This window comes from Pelodiscus sinensis, chromosome 22, assembly GCF_049634645.1.
Source record: "Pelodiscus sinensis isolate JC-2024 chromosome 22, ASM4963464v1, whole genome shotgun sequence".
In the NCBI taxonomy this organism is placed as follows: domain Eukaryota; kingdom Metazoa; phylum Chordata; order Testudines; family Trionychidae; genus Pelodiscus; species Pelodiscus sinensis.
Window position 1 is genome coordinate 11,851,078 of NC_134732.1, and position 15,037 is coordinate 11,866,114.

Genomic DNA, 15,037 nt, shown 5'->3' on the forward strand with positions numbered 1-15,037 from the left:
TAAACTGGGATATACAATCAGTCACTGGACACCATCCTCCATTTATCATATATACATGCTTTTTTAGTCTGATTTGCTCATACTTAGAATTAAATTACATAATTGTGACAAGCCAAATTATGACTAGATAGTATAAACATTTAACATGTATAGAGTGCTTTTAATCATAAAATGTTTTTTTTCAGATTATAGGTCCAAGGTGTGAGTGACACTGAAGTGTTCAGTGGAGAGTGACCTGTTTTATCCCAGACATCACTCTGAAGTAGGGATGTAATAGTGTAGTCGATTAACCGATTAACCAATAAGCAAAAGCTTATAGGTTAATGCTATAGACACATGCATTCCCCTCTCCTTGCCAGTAAATTTTTTTCTCAGGCTGGCCAGCAGCCCGGCTCAGTCCTAGCTCACACTGGGTCCAGGACATACCCCCCCACTGCAGCTCTGCATTTAAAGTGTATTAGGAGCAGAGCGGGCAGGCAGCCTGATTCAGTTCCAGCTCACACTTGGGCTGGGAGCTCAGACTCCCCCTAGACAGGGGCTGCTGCCACCCCATGCTGCTTCCTCTTTATCAGGTTTTTAAACTGATTCCCCTTGCAGATCAGCTCCTGCCTGGCACCCTGCACTGCTGCCTCTGATACAGAGGCAGTAGCGTGGAGTGGCAAAGGGCCCCTTGGGAGTGAGGCCAGAGGACGCTGGCTGCCAGCCCCACCCCTGGGGACCATAGAATAGCTGACTAACCAATAAGAATCATGAGGTTACTTGACTATTCAATTAACTGATATTTAACATCCCTACTCTGCAGTATGTAACACCAAGGACCAATTTGCCCCTACCAGTGGACAGTACCAGGGAAATGCAGCCACTTCTGGCCCCCACTCACCCTGTGCTCCATGGCTTTGAAATACACCAGAGCTCCCGCTGGGGACTCTTATATATTTCAAAGCAGGCACCTGTGTGCAGCCCAGAGTCAGTGAGGTTGTATATGGAGTTCCACATTACTCCTTTGAAATGTACAAGAGCCCCAGTGGGGGGGGGGGCTCTTGTACATTTCAAAGGAAGAATGAGGAAGTGCCTGTCCACTAGATGGAAATTCCATGGACTACTCAACTAGTCAGTTACCCGCATTTTAACATCCCTACTTTGATCCCGTGAGCTTTGAAGTCTGAGCCCCATCCCTCGACCAGGCCTTGTGGCCCTAAAATATTCCCTATAATGCACTTATTGCTGATTCAGTCCAGGGCTTGGCTAGACCCTTAGGGCGCTGGAGACACGGCTGGGAGCTACCAGCCCTTGTTCAAGTCACGGGGCTGATTTCAGAAAACATAACTGTCCCTTTAGGACGCTGAGACAGCTACACAAACATGGCGGCGCCCCTCACAAACATGGCTGCCATCCAGCCCCCTCCGCCGCCAACCAGAGGCGCGCCCCCTACAAACATGTCGGTCCTTGCCTCCCCCGCCCAGACTTCGTTCGGGGATCGCTGGAGGCGGCTATGCCGGCAGGGTGAGGTCAGTTCCGGGGCGGAGCCTCTCGAGTGGTGCAGTCGGGGCCAAACAAAAGGAGCCGGAGTGAGGGGGAAGGAGCCGGTCAGGCGCTGCCAGGTGGGTGCGGAGGACTAGGGCTTGTCGGGTCGGGCTGGGCTTGTCAGTGGCCGGGCTCTTGCGGCCCGCCCCTGGGGCTAGACTCTTCCCTTAGGGCATCCCGGAGAGGGGACGAGCCCTTGGGGAGAGGGCTGAGGGCTGGTGAGCAGCGGGGATGAGAAAGGGAAACTGAGGCAAGTGACAGCGGTCGGGACCCTGCGGGCTGGGGAAGAAGGGGACCCGGGTGGGAGTTTGGGGCTACAGTTTGCAGTGCCCCCCTCTCTGGCGTGCATTCATGCTCAGGCTGTTCTGGAGGACCCGTTTGCTGTGCCAATGTCCTGCGGCTTACCGGGCACGCTTGGGAAATCGCCCCGACGCTGCCCCTGCTTGCGCTGCTGATCTTGTTTTTGGTGCGGCGGTGAAGACCCGCCCGCTGTCGGGTTGTGAGCGGGGGAGCACGGGCAGGGGCCACCTGGGGCCAAGGGCAGTCAGTCTGGGTGGGTGACATGATCCTGACCTCTAAGGCGGGCAGCAGGGTGGTTAAAACACGTTCAAAGGGATGGGTGGGTGCGTCCTTACATCAGACAGGGGATGGAAGTCTGCGGTGTAGCTAAAATCTGTTACATTTTAGCTGACCTCACGATTCTGTCGGGGTTAGGTAAAATTGCTGACTAATCAGATAATTAATTTGTTTCCCCTTGTCTATATACTTCCAGTGTCCTGCTGTTGTGAAATCTACAGTTTGTTAGGTGTTAACAAGCTGGGGAAGTGAAATAACTGGGAAAGCAGGTCTGTTATTTATAGGGTTAAGGCAAATGAGAATTCAAATACATATATAAATATATATGGCCATTAGTCATGAGGTTTAGCTTAGGCTGTGAAAGACCTCTTGGTGAGGGATGCAGAGTCTGTTCTTTACTCTTAGCAATGTTGGTAGCAAGAGGTTGACTGCTGCTTTTCCAACCTGGTTAGCAGAGACCAGCTCTCAGAATTGGAGGGGGGTTGCTGTAATAGCTTATTATAAGCAGAATAGGACTTGGTGGACACTGCGCATCATGTGTACTCAAAGCAGAGCGTTCAATGACAAAAACAAGGTGCTCTGTTGCTGCACCTGCCAGCTATTATGGGGTATGTGATATCTAAGTGAAGGTCAGTAATATGCTTTCAAAATATTTGAGGTAGCCAATCACAGCTGAAATTGGGAAGCTTATAAAATGCAAGAAACTAGGGAGTGAAGACTTTGGAGGACTCCTTTTAATTGTTTTGAACATTCATGATCTACGTCAGCATTAAAATAACATACTATGGATAAGTAACTTCACTCTATAGGAATTGGGATCAGAGAATGAATTGTTGGGTTATCTCTTAAATAAAATGTATGAATATTTCCACATGACAAAATACTGTATTCATCATAATGCACAGAATAAATAAAGATAATTAAAATTAAGGAAGGGAGGGGAAACCAACATAGTTATCTTCAAGGTCTCTATTAATCATAGACTTCTAAAAAGTGAGCCCAAACTGCTCTGAATTTTCCAGGCATTCCCATTCTGCAGAATGTTAACTGTGTGTATTAGCTGTGAGGGCAACTATATTTATGGAAGCAGGCATCAATGTTTGATTGGGATCAACATTCCATTTTGCAAAATAAACTTTTAGCAACCAAAGTTGCACACTGGAACCATGCTGCATTGTTACCAAGTACCCTCCAGGTATCAGGAATATATTGAATTAAACTTAATGGGGAGAATTCCAATTTAGTATCCAACCTCAAATGGGTCCTTTAATCCACCTCATACGAGAAATTCGTGTTACTTTAGTTCTAGCACCATGTAGCACCAAGGAAATTACAATACCAGAAGCAGCCAGCATTTGTTTCTTAATGAATAAGATGTGGTCTCAGGTGTGTAGTTTTTTTAACATTAGATATATAACACTCTGACCCAATGGAATATGATTGTATCAAAAATCTATCTTAGCAACTCTGAAATTATTGATCTTTGGATGCCTGGTTTAACACAGGAGAATTTTTCAAGGTGGATAAATTAAATCATTCCCAAAGATAGGAGGTGCTCTGAAATGTTCAGAGCCAATCTAGGTGTCTTACCTGCACCCCAAATAAATGTTCTGAAAACATTATTGAATTTCTTAAGTTTGTGGGATATAATCCTTGGATTCTTGTGTAATCTTCCCCATTTCTTCATTCAGTTTGATTCCTCATCATTCTGCTCCAGATTGCATGCGGTCTCCTCTTGAACTGGACATGGTCTTTGCTGCATTGTCATTGCAATAATGTGTTGGATTTCATCTCCTGAAAGCTAATTCCACCTCCTTGATGGTGGTTTCCACCCTTGCTGCCCACAAACAGAGCTAAAATCTAATGATTGTGTGAGTGATCAGTTTCCATCACTAATTCAACCCCCATTTTGGTTGGACTAATAAAAATTGAATCTTCTTTGTAGCTACTCAACTGAAGCAAGTGAATTAGTTATTGAACACTTGTACCTTGAAACCCAGAAAGTAAGGAAGAGTGGGAACTCTTCCAAAGTTTTAGTGTTCAGAGCGGCTTCAAAGTTGGCTGGCTGAAAAGGTCCTTAACCTGGCAGAAGGGCTGATGTGGTGAGGGAATCCTGTTCCTCATCTGCAAGGCCTTATCACTTGTAGCTAAGAAATAACTACACTGTTCTCATGAAAAAGAGACTTGGAATACTCGTAATAAGAGAGGCAACAAACTTCATGCTGCTTCTAAGAGGGTCACCTCTTTCCACCAACTAGCCTTAACTGGTTGTAGGATGCTAGTAAATATCCAGCATTTTCTTAAACATATGTGTAATAATACCTGCTTTTGCTGTTAGTCCAATAAAGCTTGGAGTAAATCCTTCCTGATATCTGGCTAAGTTGCCACCTCTTAAACTTCTACTTGACACTGCCCTTTCCATCTTTTGTAGAGGGTCTCTTCCTGAATCTCTGTGACCCAGGCCTGCTGGGAAGGTGGGGGGAAGGAACTGCCTTGCCATGCAGCAATTCAAAAGGACTCGGGGCTCCTAGCTGCCACTACTGTTGTAGCTGGAGTCCTGGGACCTTTAAATCACCACCGGGGCCCCACGCAACACACTCCAGCCAGCTCTGAGGCCTGCCTTTGGGAGGTGTGCTATGCTGAGAGCTGCCTGAGAAGACTGGACCCAGCTCCACTCATTCTGCCTGAGGCCCCACCCCTTCCAGTGACATGGAGCTCCCTGCCCTTCTTATCCAGGGCCCAGCAAGTCTGTCTGCCTGCCTTGCTGTTGTGACCACTTAAAACGCAATATTGTCAAAACTTAAAAACAAATAGTCTAGCAGCACCTTAAAGACTAACAAAACATGTAGATGTTATCATGAGCTTTCGTGGGCATCTGAAGAAGTGGATTTTGCCCATGATACCATCTACATGTCTTGTTAGTCTTTAAGGTGCGGCTAGACCAGGGCTACTGAACTTTGGAAACCCCAGGGGCCACGATGATACTTACAGCACATGCTGAGGGCTGCCACTTAAGTGTGGTTGCATGTATATGCAAATAGCTTCTTTCACACTGACAGGCACAAATACAAAGATTAAGGCAAGACTATACAACACGTTGGCCTCATTTAAGTCAGTTCTGCTGATGTTAATAAAATGCAATATTTACCTGACTTCCACCCATATGACTGCACTCTTAATGAGCAATGACAGTCCAGGAATTTTACTGTTAAAACCCATATCAACAGAAGACCATTATATTGACAACTTTTTTGTTTTGGCTCCCACCTGTGGGATGCATGTTGAGCCCCGCGTAAACCCAAACCTCACTGTGGGCCACAAACAAACAGGTCGTGGGCCGCATATGGCCGATGGGCTGTGTGTTGAGTAGCCCTGTACTAGACTATTTGTTGTGTTGTAAGTTTTTCCTGTTACAAACTTGGCTATCCCTCTGGAGCTTTTGAACATTGTCAAAATTAATCAGGCAGCCTCTTAGACACTAGTACATTCTCTGATGATGAGACTTTGTTTAATTTCAGGGAAGCTGCTCCCATGGCGCTGGGGCAATGCGGTGTTTCTGAGCTCTGTCAGGATCCAGTACATACGGACATCATTCTCTTCCAGCACAGAGAACTGAAGTGCAGATAGCAGAACCCAGCTACAGGGTAAGGCTACAATCTAGTTCCTTTCTGGGGAGTTGTAGTGATGTGAAATTACTGGTGGCACTAGTTAAATGTTGACTGTCCAAGTGCAGTTTCAAAATACAAGTGCAGAGATAGGTTATGGCTGGTATAAGACCAAGTGGAAATGTGTTACCTAGATGGTGATGGAGAGAGCAGTAGTGGGTTGATTACAGGCTTGTTACCCTTCAGCACTGCTTGAAGATAGTTGTGGAACTGAGCACCATTCTAGTTAAAACTTCGCTGCTACATTCAACAAAATTCATCAAAAACCACCCTGTCATAGGAATCTGAACTCCTCCTCCAACTAATGCAGTGGATGCCTATAGGTAAAAGGTTATTAAACCACTGCACTACTATACAGGCATCGCTTGGTCCATCCCTGGTAATGCATTCCATATGAAAGCATGAATTGAGGATGTTGTGGTAACGGCATGCTTTTCACTCTGATGTGAATGATTCCATGCTGCTAAGCAAGCAACTCTGGCCAGTTGAGGAATATCAGCTATTAGGTCTAATATTTTTGCCCAGTCTTCTTCAAGCATACGAGCATGAGAATGAATGCAAAACTCTCTGTATGTAGTTCATCTACTGAGCTGTCAGAGATACTATGTCAGAGATACTATGCATCTCCTACAAAATTGCATAGTCCCTGAGTGACTTCTCTGACGTTCCACTGACTCTAGTTATCAATAATGCATGCAACTTTTCTGAATAGAATATACCACCATCATGGCACTCAAAGTCCTTGGTCCTTATCTTCAACTGTTACCAATAATCTGCATTAAACAGTTTCTTAATCTTGCTAAAGACTGAGTTTAGATCCATATTCTGGACTATGGTTTGTCTAAACTAGGGATGCCAGTGTGTAGTCAACTACATGATTAAGCAATACGTCTGGGTTTATCGGTTAATCCTGTGGACTATATGCATTCCCTCCCCCTCCCTTGCTGCCTCAGTATCAAAGGCAACAAAGGGGGAGGCAGGAGCAGGTGCCTGTGAGTAGCCGGCTTTTAAGATGACTCCCTATGAGCACTGAATCCCGTGGAGCCACTGCCTTCTCCCTCCCTCCCCATCCCCATGCTGCTGTCTCTGTATCAGAGGCAGCCGGGCAGGGGAGGCTGCTGTGGAGCAGCCTCTGTCTGTGGGGAGCTCGGGGGCCATCCCGCACTCAAGGCGGCAGGTAGTGGCTGGTCTGCTTGGGGAGCTGATTTTAAACCGGCTCCCCTTGCAGACCAGCTCCTGCCTGCTACCCCACGCTGCTGCCTCGGGATGCAGAGGCAGCAGCGTGGGTTGGCAGGACGGTCGCCGGGAATGCACTGGCTGTCATCCCCGCCCCCGGGGACTATCAAATAGTCGTGTAACTGCTAAAATGTAATGTGGTAACACAGTTATGCAGTTACACAGTATGTAACATCCCTAGTCTAAACCCTTCTAACAACGGCCAAATTGCTATATTGGACGCTCGGTGTGCTTGATAAACTAAAAATCTGTGTGGTGATCCCTTGCCCAATGAATTACGGTATAGTTCAGATGAACACATTACTGTGTGACCAGCATGTCATCCAATCTCTGAGCACTGCAGGGCTGATTTTCTTCTTACTACAGTGGCTTGCTGGATTTTTTTTAACCAAATCTGTTCACAGGCTGGGCTGCCACGAACAGGGGTTGTTTAGCGATAGCAGCCCCTGTCTGTGCGGGGGTGGGGGACAGCTCCCCATTGGGATCCCCATAGACAGGGGCTGCTTCACAGCAGCCTTCCCACCACTCCCCTTGCCTCTGATTGAGGCAGTGGGAGGGGCAGGGCAGCATTGTGGAGACCGTGCTGGGGGGAACTGGCTTTTAAGCTGGCTCCTGTTTTCCCTCCTCCCCCCTTGCTGCCTCTCATAAAGGCCTCAGGTGTGCAGGGGAAGGAAATAGTTGATACGCCAGTCAACTACTTGCTAACATCCCTAGTTTGTTTTTTAGTTAATATCAAACTGTTAGTTCTTATTATCAAATTGTTTGAGACTAAAAGCTACTCTTCCATACCCTCCCTGTTGTAGAAAAGCACCACTTCCTTACATACTGAGCATTAATGTTCACTACAAAATTAACTTCGTGTGTTGCAGGTAGTGCTAGTTGCTTTTCCTCAAGACCTAGGCCCTGTGCATGGCAAGGTACTGAGACTGGCATTGGGAAGAGGCTCCCTTTTACAGCTTTGTTGTCTTTAGCTGCTTGATAATCCATGTGGGGCAGTTCAGAGCTCTGATAGCTTCTCACTAATGAGGACAGGTTTGGTGATGTCCTGAGCCTGATGGGTTGACTGCTGATTTAGAATACTTCCAGAGTCTGTGTTCTGGAACATCCATATCCTGAATCACCGTGTAGGACAAATATGTGATTGCAATTACTCCTCTTTTTGAAAGACTGAGGTTATATATCTTGGGAGATTTCTCTTCTCTCTCCTGCTGCTATCTGTCCTAGCCCGTAGCTGCAACCTTTCTTGGGTTTACCATAGGTTATCCTTCCTGAGTAAATGTTTGGTCATGTTATCTGACAACCAGGAGAGAGTTTTGCTTGAGTTCTCTGCTTATAGTTTTTAAAAAAGCAGTTGCACACTTGCTTTCCTTCGCTATGTATTTGTTTTCTCCGTGATTGAGCTGTGAGATCCAAATGGCATTTCCTCAAACAGTCACTAAAAGACTATCTCAAAGTTTGATGCTTGAGGCTTCCTATTCCAATGTAGTGATCCTGCCCTTTTACCTAGAAAAGCTAGTCACAAAGTGCTAGTCCTCTTCATTCAGTTATTCCAACTGGTCAGGAAAGGGAGACTCATGGACTGTATGTATCTGAACAGCACAAGTTACAACTTTGTCTGGTGCATTTGAACGTGGGTTGACACCACATCAGTCCAAGGTTCCCCCTGCCTGCTTCTTGGCTGTATGATTTCTATGGAAGATAGAGATAAAACTTATGAATCTCACTCTGAATTTGTTACATCATGGGGTTTCCGTGGATGGTCGGTAATGTAGGCAAGGGAAAACATGCCTGACCACCTAAGGCTGGGGCTGCTGCCAGGGAAGGCTGGTGCTGCAGCGTGGCAGCCCGGCTTCCCCCAGTGTCTGAGGAGGGATGGGACTGCAGCCCGGCTTCCCCAGGCAGCCCCAAGTGGCCAGCAGCAGGCTGGGGGTGGATGGGGCTTGGCTTCAGGGGCAGGGCTTCAAGCAGAAGGGGCTGGGCTGGGGCTTGCCTTTCCCAGCTGGGCTTTCACCCACCACCCATGGGTATTTTAGCTGAGAGGTTTATATTTAAACTCTGTGGTGCTTGAAAGCATCAAGGTAATGCAGAGATCATGTCTTTATAAAAGCATATGGAGATGAAAAATTCCATGGCCCTTGAAGCTCTTGTACTCCCCATAGCTAAAAGAAAAAACTGGCTCTGGAGAGCCTGCCTTGGTCACTGATTTCATAATTCATAAGCTCACCCAGTGTAACACTTGCCTGTTCAGATTGCATCATTCTGGTTAGTCATCAGAAGTCACCTTTGTTTGTGCAGTTCTGTGTCATGCTGACGTTAGGATCTGACATTAGGATTGTTGCTCTAGTGTGGACTGCACTGATCAGTCCAAATTCTGTGGTTGGATCTTTGTCCTGATTTATGCCTATCTGGATTCTTCTCTGTTCTCCTGCAGATGTTCTTCCCTGCACTTGTCAGGGCAGGCTTGCTTATGTGCTGAGTCAGCATGAGAGGTCACATCTTGCTGGAGCAAGAATATGCTGTCCCTGGAGGGTAGATGTCCTGCTGAAACGCTTGGGCAAATACAGCAAGGAATCCAGTTGCACATGAGCTTTCGTGAGCTACAACTCACTTCCTCGGATGCTGATTAGAAGGGGGAAGGCAGGCATACAGAGCTGGGGGTGACATCAGTACTAATTAAATCAGAGTGGATGTGGCTCGTTTCCAGCAGTGGTGAGAATATGAGTGTACCTGAAGGAGAAATTACCTTTTATAATGTGAGAACCATTCCCTGTGTCTGAGCTTTGTTTCAGGGTGTCAGATTTGCATGTGAATTCCAGCTCAGTATTTTCTCCTTGCAGTCTGTTTTGAAGGTTTTTCACCTGACAGTACTCTCATCTTCTCATCACCATTGAAATCCACTCTAATGCCACATCCCCAACTGTGTCCCTTTTTTCCCTTTTCAGCATCTGAGAAAGTGATTTGTAACTCACAAAAGTTTATGCCCTAATACATTTTGCTACTCTTTTAAGGAGTCTGGTGGCACTTTGTGTGATTGGTTTATTTTTCTGAAACAGACTAAGAATGTTATCCCGAGGAAACTTCAGCAAATACTATTTGTAGCCTTGTAGCCTTGCTCTCTAGGGTTGGAATGGGATTATTCCCCTCCTCTTTTGGAATCCTACAAGAAAATACAACTCCTCATTCAGCCTGTTTCCTATCCACCGTACCAGCAACTCAGGAATTAATGAGTGTTCCACGTCATTGGTGACTGGCTGCATGAGAACCTACCATCTGGCTATCAGCAGCTGGACTTCCCTTGGCAGTGGGACTCCTATGAAAGTGCAAACATTGTGTAAGCAGTGGTTGCTGACTAAGGGCCGTTTTATCTCTGATTCAGAAACAGTGATTATGTGGCTAGGAAGATGAATGCTGCATTGTAACCTGGCTGGCTTGTTGTCTGTAGCTACTGGTGTATCAATTCCACAACAGAAAACCTAAGTCAGAGAGAGTGACTAAATATTCTGGGTGCAAATTTGGCGTCTGGTGCCATCCTCAAAGGGAAAACCCAGTATCTTTAAGAAGAAGCTTGACTTACTGCAATCGTTTGCAGTGTTTGGCTGTAACCCTGATTCTTTATCTCCTCTGAAGAAGTGGGTTTTGTCCATGAAAACTCACGATACTATCTATATAATTTTATTAGTCTCTAAGGTGCAACAGTGATAGAAATGTAGCCGTGTTAGTCTGGGGTAGCTGAAGCAAAATGCAGGACAATGTAGCACTTTAAAGACTAACAAGATGGTTTATTTTTATATATATATATATAATCTGAGGAAGTGGGTCTGGCCCACGAAAGTTCATCTAATAAACCATCTTGTTAGTCTTTAAAGTGCTACATTGTCCTGCATTTTGCTTAAGGTGCAACAGTACAACTTGTTGTTTGGAATGGAGTAGTTCTGATTCTAAATGCCTCATTTTAAACCTCTCATCTTGGTGAATGAAGGCTAAAGAGCCTCCTAAAGAATTTTGTGTTATGGAGGGAATTGTCTAGCTTGCAATGGGTGAGGGGGCAAGGTGGGCGGGTGTTTCTCTCTTGCTGCTTTAAGTATCCTTTGCTTTTTAAAGTGCCCTGAGACAGGATGTATCAAGTTACTTAGTTGGTCTATTCTGTTGCCAGTTTTCTGGCTTCTCTAGTTGGGCTTGCTGCTATCCTCCTTCTGCTTGGAAAGCTTTTCAGAAAGAGGACTGGAAACTATTCCGCTTCTGGCCTGAGGAGTTTTTTAATTGGGCTCTGGTGTCTGAACAAAAGGAGCTTTGTGCTGCTGTCAAGGTTTCCAGTGGGGAGGGAAGAGAAGCTGTGTGCTCTGCTGAAGACTTCTTGTAAGAGTCTGGCTCACTGAGTTCCCTCCCTGTATCTTCCTCTGAACGAGTGGTCCCCAATGTGGTGCCCACGGGCACCATGGCACCTGCCGGGCCATTTCTGTGCACCCGCCGAGTGATCGGGGCCAGCCCCGCCCCTGGGCACGTGGTGCATGGGCGGTGCCGGTGCATGGGCGGTGCCAGACCCTGGGCGCGCAGCGTATTGGTGGCCCGCCCCCGCGGTGCCGGCCCCTGGGCGCACGGCACATGGGCAGCCCTGCCCCCGGGCGTGTGGTACATGGGCTGTGCCAGCCCCGGGCGCATGGCATATGAGCGTCCCCGCCCCTGGGCATGTGGCACGGGAGTGGTGCCGGCCCCAAGCACGCAGCGCATGGGCACTGCCAGCTCCTGGGCGTGTGGCACAGGAGCAGCGCTGGCCACAGGAGTGTGGCGCATGGGTGGTGCCGGCACCGGGCATGTGGCGTATGGGCGGCTGTGGTGTATGGGCGGCCCCGGCCTCTGGGCACGCAGCGCAGGATGTAGATGATGCCGGCTCCTGGGCGTGCGGCACAGGAGTGCCGCCGGCCCTGGGAGTGCAGCGCATGGGTGGTATCGGCACTGGGCATGCAGCGTATGGGTGGCCCCGCCCCTGGGCGCGTGTGCAGCCCCGCCCCCAGGTGCATGTGCAGCTCTGCCCCTGAGCGCCCGGCTGACCCAAAAGGTTGGGGACCACTGCTCTGAACTAATCTTTATACCCCTGTTTCTGTTCTTGGAGGTAGGGAATCCTATTGGGCAGCTGTTCACTTCTAGTTTTCAGCCTGTGTTTTTGCGAGAGGGGCACCTTGTATTAGGATTATCTTCAAAATGGACTGAAGATGGCATTGAATGATTGCAAGGTCAGAGAGGCAGATAAGATTTCAGTGCAAGCTGGGTTCACATCCTGCATCCTTTAAGGATTAGGACCAGTGTTCCTTGTAAGCTGTGCTTGGATTTAAGGGGTCCTGGAAGACAGCCTAGGAAATCAATGGGGGTTTGTCCAGAGGCATCTTGGCTCCCTGGTCAGTCACAATTTTTCCTGTGGTTACATAGTTGTAAGTCTGGCCAAGTGAAGGGTCAGATAAGGTGCTTAGCAAACTAGTGAGCCAAGGTGGCACATCATCCAAGGAAAGCAGAAGGGCCATTTCTGTTTGTTTTCAAACCCTGGTGCATGTCAGCAGCTTATCTCCTGTGTAGTAAGTTAACTGTCATTTGTCTGTACAAAGTTTTCTAGTTCCAGGTTGATGAATTATAGGAGTCTGCTTCATCTGAATCTGTTTGTGCTTCCGCAGGCATGAATCTCTGCTCTCCAATACCTTGACATCCCCCCCCCCCCATTAACCATTACTGTTGTTTAGGCAAATGGATGTCAGCTGGAATCTAGGCTGGCCATGTACTGTTTTTTAGGGCCTGAGAAACCCAGAATTTCAGATACAGTGTGGGTTTTTTATACTGACTGATTCTACTTATTGTGTGTGGTGGCGTCATGGCCAGGGCATCCCAGCTCTTGTGCTCCATGATAAATGCCTTGCTATATGTCTCTGGATAAGAGATGGCAATGGCTTTGCATTATAGGCTGGGATACTGTTGGCTGTTCCCATCATCTTACTTTAAACCTTTTAATAAATGAAAAATTCCCTTGTTCCCACAGCTGATTGATTAGAGAAGCAAGGGTGATAAATCTGAGGGCTAACAAGACTCTATAGCAAAAGCTACTCTTGTATCCAAAATTGGAAGCTGTGGATGATGTAGGGTCCCTGCAAAAGGTGGATTTATGGGCTGGGATGTGGGTTATTAATCGTGTGGCACGTTTACACCTGAGTGAGGATGCAGCTTTTCTCTTTCCCTGGTAGAAGCAGAAGAGTATAATATCCTGCAAACCATTTGTGAGGTACGTGTTGGTGGCACTGAGTGAGCAAAAGCAGCATACAGCATATGGTTGGAGCCTTCAAAGTTATAGTCTGTTTCTGTGGGAAAAGTCCCTAGGATTACAGGGGAATGCTGTGGTATTATGAAGAATTAACAGACATAAAAAAGCTTTGTGGCAGATTACCCTTGTAAGATTTTTATTTCCCCCCTCTAGTGCTGTTTCCTCAGCCCGCTTTGCATATAATTCTATAGCCAAAAAGTTGGTTTCTTCCGTTTCTGGTAAGTGAAGGATCAGAAGTTGAGCAGGTCCAAGTCAGGTGTGTCCAAGCATGGTGAACAGGAATTTGACTTCAATTCAACTAACTTTCTAGAGGTCAGTGTATTGTTTCCTTTAGCCTCCATCAGCAGAGGTCACAAGGGTATGGGTGCCCTTGTTCCTGGCTTCTTGAGAGCAAGAAGCTTCTGCAAGTGGAGATGTATAAAGAGGGGACACTTATCTTGAAGTCGCTAGATTTCCCACCTAGCATTTATGTCTTCCCTCCTCTCTAGTGAGACACTAGAACCTATTAAGTGAGACACCTCCTGGTCTGGGGCTGTCAAGGCTCTTTCATGTAGGTTCTGGAGTGGCCTGAGGTGTTCACATCCACAGTCTTTATGTGCATGCAATGAGAGGCTGGTGCTATTAACACTCAGACCATTTCTAGCTATATACTGAGTGGAACTGCCCCCACTCTCCTTCTCTAGGCAGACACCAGTCCTAGGGGACCTAACTGCTGGATCCCATCAGCTTTTAAGTCCCCAGTGCTGGGTAGTGACTAGTCACTAGTCCTAGTCCCGCGTCTTTCTGGCATGCTTCTAGGTGCATCTCCCTTGTCTCACACCCTTACTGGGCAGAGAGACCCCAGTCTATTTACTTTAGACTCTGAAACCAGTGCCCCAGCATTCCTGAGTTGCTTAGATGAATTCCTGTACAGCTCTCCCTCTCCATCTTTAGGGACAATGTGGCAGGAGACCATGGAACACAGGAACTACTTTTACAAAGCATGCTAGAGAGCTACAGATGTTTGGAGAATAAGTCATGAATGCAGCCCCCCAGTCTGATCTCATTCCTCCCTGGAGTCCTGAGTTTTATCAGCATGCTTAGGCTAGGCAGCTCATCCTGACTTCCTTCTCTTCCAATTCTTTTTTTAGACTTGAGGCAGTAAACGAAAAATACCCGTTTTAAAAATGTCTTGTCCATGTGCTTCAGCTGGAGGAATTCCTGGCTTTAGCTCCCCTTCAGCTTCCATGCAATGCCATTCAAAGTCAATGGCCCTATGGGGTAGAAAACCTTTTGACACCCCCTCCCATTGGAACATTCAATTTTGACTATGTTATAACTTCTCATAGCCAGTCTACTACACATCAACCCCCTCCTGCAAAATAGATGATTAATTCCAGAAAAGAGGCTGCAATACAGTATGAGTCATGCTAAAACAATAATGGGTAGAACCCTTGAAACAAAATGTGATGTGTCAAACAGGCTGGAGGTTCATAACTTGACACACACATCCCCGGTTTCTTTGGCACACAAATCTGTCTTGTGGTCACTGGAAGTTGAGGGAACTCAAACCTATACTGTCTGTTTGTCATATATTGCATTAAGTCCCTTCTAATTGCAGATGTTGGTAACTTGACAACAGTACTCCTCAGATACTACTGGCTGCTATAAAATTACCTTTAATTCCACTTTTGTCTAGCACTTGTGGGACTTGCCTTGCCTCAGAGGGAAGAAGTGTTGAAGTGTCTGTCTTTTA

The 15,037-nt window shown here is 46.9% G+C and overlaps 1 protein-coding gene across 3 annotated transcripts in view; it reads left to right on the forward strand.

The window, feature by feature from the left end:
- Positions 1-1,429: 1,429 nt before the first annotated feature.
- Positions 1,430-15,037, forward strand: part of LRRC8A (leucine rich repeat containing 8 VRAC subunit A) — a 32,506-nt gene continuing 18,898 nt past the window's right edge. Inside the window, exons 1-2 of one of the 3 annotated variants that reach the window (XM_025182607.2) lie at positions 1,432-1,601; positions 5,619-5,744. The gene's annotated coding sequence lies outside the window, so the exon portion shown is untranslated. Of the gene's footprint in view, positions 1,602-3,738; positions 3,972-5,618; positions 5,745-15,037 lie in introns of those variants that run through there. The other 2 variants (XM_075905523.1, XM_075905525.1) reach the window with 2 other exon arrangements.